The sequence below is a fragment of the Penaeus monodon genome, chromosome 3, assembly GCF_015228065.2.
Source record: "Penaeus monodon isolate SGIC_2016 chromosome 3, NSTDA_Pmon_1, whole genome shotgun sequence".
Classification (NCBI taxonomy): Eukaryota; Metazoa; Arthropoda; class Malacostraca; order Decapoda; family Penaeidae; genus Penaeus; species Penaeus monodon.
Window position 1 is genome coordinate 41,807,873 of NC_051388.1, and position 5,788 is coordinate 41,813,660.

A 5,788-nucleotide genomic window follows, 5' to 3' on the forward strand; every position below is an offset into this window, starting at 1 on the left:
CATTAGGCGATGTTAAGCCTCGATGTGGCCATTCGGAGTTCAGTCTGTTTGACGGGCATCACTTTCCTGCCGCCCCCGATCATTGGAGACATGCAAATGAAGGGAATGTAGGTTCATGTCCGCGGCGACATACCATCTATGCGAGTGTGCCATACCCTCATTGTGTAGGCTATTCGGGTGGCTCAGTGTGGTGTGTACGGGCTCCCTGTTGTAGCCCCCCGCTGTCATTGGACATAGGTAGTGAGTGGTATGTTGCGTAAATGTAACTCGATGCATTGTGTGATCTTACACTCATTTGTGTGTGTGTGTGTGTGTGTGTGTGTGTGTGTGTGTGTGTGTGTGTGTGTGTGTTTGTTTATCTGTGTTTGTATATCTGTGTGTGTGTGAATGTATGTATGTATGTATGTATGTATGTATGTATGTATGTATGTATGTATGTATGTATGTATGTATGTATGTATGTATGTATGTATGTATGCATGCATGTATGTATGTATGTGTGTATGTATATATGTATGTATATATATATGTGTGTGTGTGTGTGTGTGTGTGTGTGTGTGTGTGTGTGTGTGTGTGTGTGTGTGTGTGTGTGTGTGTGTGTGTGTGTGTGAGTGAGTGAGTGAGTGAGTGAGTGAGTGAGTGAGTGAGTGAGTGAGTGAGTGAGTGAGTGCGTGCGTGCGTGCGTGTGCGTGCGTGTGTCGCAGGTGAGCGTGTCTATTGAACTGAAACAGAGACAGAGTCAGCGACTCAAACTAACTACGTGCGTGGACGAATGCGTGACTACGTGAACAGATGAACATGCGTGCGCGTATCCGTGTGCTCCAGCCTGCCTGAGTCATGCCCGACTAACGCCTGGGCATTCCGCGAGACATTCCTGTGCCATATTAGCCCCGCATCATAATGACACACTTGCCGCCCTCCATTCCCCCGAGTACACCTGCTCTGGCTCTCGTTTTCTCTCCCTCCCTCTCTCTCTCTCTCTCTCTCATTTCTTCGCTACCTCCCTTTCCCCCCGCCATGCCGCTCCCCTTTCCATCCATACCACACACACACACCCTCCCCTTCCCTGCCCTCCCCTTCCCTCCCCTCCCCTTCCCTGCCCTCCCCGCCCACCCCCGCAGCCACCCCCACCCCCCTTCCCCTACTTACAAGCCTGAGCCCCATTTCCTTAAGTAGGTTTCCCTGCCCGCCCCACGTGAACAAGTGACCGCGCTCTTAATTGCCCCGCTATTTCCGCGATGGACTCCTCGTCTGGCTTCCCGGGGGCTGAGATTCGCTTGACTGTTTTTTTTCTTCTGTTTTTGTCTTTATTCAATGCGACTTTTATTTAGTTCTGTTATGTATGTCGTACGAAGAAGCCTTGATAAACGTTAGGCGAGGAGCAAGGCCAATAATCACCAAGAGAATAAGCCCTTTCATCTATTCACCCACTCAAGGCGATTCGATTTTTTGATTCCTATGTCTAATCCTGACCACCGCCTCTCCTCCTCCTCCTCCTCCTCCTCCTCCTCCTCCTCCTCCTCCTCCTCCTCCTCCTCCTCCTCCTCCTCCTCCTCCTCCTCCTCCTCCTCTTCACCCCCCCTCCCCCGCCTGCACACTCCTCTTAATTAACCATATAAATCGGATGTTTGTCTTTGCGACGTCCCGGTAGCGGAGACGGAAATTGTAAGTAGAGCGGAGAGAGGAGGGGAGGGAGGGAGGGAGGGAGGGAGGGAGGGAGGGAGGGAGGGAGGAGGAGGGAGGGAAAGGGGGAGGGGGAGGGAGGGAGGGAGGGAGGGAGGGAGGGAGGAGGAGGGAGGGAAGCAGGAAGGGAGAGAGAGGGAGGAGAAAAGGAGGGAGGGAGGTAGCAGGGGGTGGAGAGAGAGAGAATGGGAGGGAGGGAGGACGGAGAGAGAGAAAGGGAAACAGAGACCGATAGACAGGCAGTGTCTCTCGCCCCGGCATCCTTGCTCTTTTGCCCTCCTTATCACTGTCTCTCTTTATTAACATTTTCATGGTTATTCTCTATTTCCCTGCCACCCCTCTTTCCTTCCCTATCATGCCTTTCCTTCACTTCCCTTGCCACTGCCTCCTTTTATTTCCCCTGCCATCGCTGCCATCACTCCCATTTCTTCGCCTGACACCTTTTGTCTCCTCTTCCCCTGCCATCACTCTTCGTTGACATCGTTTCTCTCCTTCCCCTATTATCGCATTCGTTTTCTTTCCACCGTTCCGTCCACTTCCCTCGCCATCGCCTCCCTTTAATTCCCCTGCCACTGCTGTCTCCCCCCCCCCCTCTTTCACCTGACATCACTTGTCTTCCCTTCTCCGGCCATTCTTCTCCAATCACCGCCACCCTTCACTTGCTCTGACAGCCGTTTCTCTTCACTTCACTTTTTCCTCACCTGACGCCCATTCTCTTTCCTTCTACTGTCTTAATTTTCTTTACATCGTTTCTCTCTTTCCTTTACCACTGGCTCTCTTGATTTCCTATGTATCGCCTTTTGTTTACTGGTTTATCATCGCTACCTTTTGTTTACCCTGCCATCGACATTCTATACTTCCTCTGACATCTATTTCCCTGCCATCATTTCTCTCTGACATCGTTCCTCAGCATTCCTTATTATCTCCTCCCTTTAATTTTCGTGCCATCGCCTATCCCTACTCCCCTTGCCATTTCCTCTCTCCATTCCCCTTACTATTCCTCCCTTCACTCCCCCTGCCACTCCCTCTGCCAGCGCACCCTCCGCCCCCCTTGCCAGCGCCGACCTGCCACAGAGGTTTTTCCGCCGAGAGCGACCTTGTGCCCTTGACAACGACCCGCTGGCGTAGCGCCGCCGTAACGCAGCACTTCGAGACGAGCCTTTTTAAGCGAGCACGCGCGGCTCGACGGCACTCGGAGGAAATGCGCCTGTAATGGCGGGCTAATTACACGCGATCACCCGTCTTTCGAAGCGGAAACCTCGCCCGCCCGGCCTCCTTTCCCCTCCTTCCTCGGGAACCATTCGTTTCACTGTTATTGGGATACTGAGGTTTCTACATCTCGGCGGTTCTTTGTCATTATCTGCGAAAAAATACGTCGATGCACTTTCGTCGAGACTGCTGATTCATCTACTCAGTGTGAGCAAGCTGCTGACTTCCGTTGATGTCTAATTTTATATCCTTGAATAGGGAAATCATATCAAGATCACCAACGACGCGACCGCAGGCGGGAGGCGTCGCGGCCGCGGAGACCCACGAAGTCCGTCTCCGCGTAACGCCGTAATCATGTGAGTCACGAGAGCGGCGGGACATGCTCAGCCTACCAGCGCGAGGACTCGCCCCCCCCTCCCACCTGCACACCTGCCCTACACTTCTTGTTAGTCATTCATGCGGCGGTACACACGCCGTCCGTGCGCGCGCGCGCTCTCGTCTGCGTCACCGTCCTGCCCGCCGATTCGGGGATCTGGCCGAGTTTCGTACGCGGCCAGACCCTCCCTCCTCACAGCCCGACTTGTGACCCTCACCCCTGGCCGCCTCCCCCCGGCCTTCTGGGACCCCCTCCCCCGCCCTGCCACCTCTCGCCCTTATTTTAATAGGACGTAAAGTTAGCGTTGAAGTCTCCGCTGCTCCACGAGTTCGCAGGACTTCCCGTCGTCATTCACAACTTAGTACTCCTCGCGGGGATTTCCTCTGCATGACGAGTTCCTCCGACCTGGCCTGCCTTGCAACGGAGAGGCAGCCACACGCACAAAGCTCGGCAATCCCTCGATGTCGAATTCAAATATGTGAGCATCGCCCGCCAAGAGTTGTCGGCGCGCGCGTAACTCGAACCGAAGAAAACCCAGCGACGAAATATCCGACTCCAAAGCGAAATTGTGAAGCCGAAAACCATCTTGTTCTCTCTTTCAAAGACTCCCAAACGATCATGAAAAGAACCCCGCGCGAAAAAAGAAAAAGAAAAGGAAATTAATCCATGCCCAACGGTGGCAAGATGGCATCGGGGCGGCCGGACGCTGCCCGTGGAGTGGGGGGTAGGAAAGGGTAGAGGGTGGAGGAGGGGAAGGGAAGGAGGGTGTGCCTGGGGGATCACATAATCGGGGAAGGGAGAAGATAGAGGAATCAGAGAAAAGAAAGAAGGAGAGAGAGGAGGGGAGGGGGAGGGGGAGGGGGAGGGAGAGACTGAGAGACAAAGACAGAGAGAGAGCGAGAGTGAGTGAGTGAGTGAGTGAGTGGAGTGAGAGAGAGAGAGAGAGAGAGAGAGAGAGAGAGAGAGAGAGAGAGAGAGAGAGAGAGAGAGAGGAAAGAGAGAAGAAGAGGAGAAAGAGAGAGAGAGAGAGAGATGAGAGAGAGAGAGAGAGAAGAGAGAGAGAGAGAGAGAGAGAGAGAGAAGAGAGAGAGAGAGAGAGAGAGAGAGGGGGGGAGAGGGAGAGAGAGATCAGAATCTGAGTACAGCCTTCTACATTTCGATACATATAACCTGCGGATAAAATTACTCTGAGTCCACAACGGAGACATAACCCTACCATCCTTCCCTCCTTCGCCCTTCGTGCAAATAAAATGTATCTGAGAGACAGAGAGAGAAAGAGTGAAAAAATGAAAAAAAAAACCATAGAGATGAACAGGGAAGAGGAAGAGGGAGAGGAGAGGGAGAGTGAGGAGGGGGGGGGAAGAGAGACAGATGGAGAGCGAGAAAAAATAAGTCAGTAGCAATAAATGCTGGACGTAATTTCCTTTAAATCTCTTTCAACAAACGAACAACAACAAAAAAAAACAAGATATTGGGGCGTCGATGTTCAAAAACAAGAGCAACAAAGACCAAGATAACTTCCCCCAAACCCACCGAGCAGGTTACGGGGGAGAGGGAGGGGGAGGTAGGGAAAGGTAAGGGGGAGGGAGGGAAGGGGTGAAGAATAGAGGCTGGGGCTGGGGAGTGGTGGAGGGGAGAGGGTGGGGAGGGAGAGAGGGGTGTGTAGTAAGGGGCGGGAGGGGAGAGGGGTGTCTTGGTCGCACAGGTTTATACCTGACCCTCGTGACACCCCTGAAGAACATCGTGGTGTAACAATGTAATAACACCTGTTATTGTAAACGCCTCTCTTTTCCCCTATTCTCTTCCTCCCTCACTCCTCCCCTCACCATCCTTTCACCCTCTCCCTCTCCCTCGTCTCTTCCTCCTCCCCTCAATCCTCCTCTCCCTCTGCCCCTCTCTTCCTTTCCTTCCCTCGCTTGTCCCTCGCCCTCACCCTCTCCCTCTCCCTCGTCTCTTCCTCCTCTCCCTCTGCCCCTCTCTTCCTTTCCTTCCCTCGCTTGTCCCTCTCCCTCTCCTTCTCAGTCTGTCTCCTCCTACCTATCCCCAGTGACACTTCTCCTTACGAAATCTGTTCCGCTGACCTTGGGGAAGCTTGCTGACAGAATCGGCGTGAAATTTCTGAAATGAAGATGTCGAAACCTTTTTTTTCACGGTCATAACGTGTGGTTTTGTGTATTGGTGCGTGCGCGTCTGCTGTGCTTGGCCGTCCCTTTGTGTCTGTCTCTCAGGTCGGCGCATACCTTTAAATTTTGTGAAGGTGTGTATGCTTGTAAATATCTATCCATGAACGCACGTAAGCATTATGTATGTATGCACGTGCATATGTATGCATTAGCATATGCATGTATGTGTTTATATATTTACGGAGGTATGTATAAAGGTATGTGTCCATACATCTGTACACATTTCTGCACTAACAAATGCAAGCAAGGGCATATGCCTCTCTGTTCGGACAATACACCTTCACGAACAATGAACATCATAACAAATCAATATGCCAGCACCCATTCCCCTGACCGG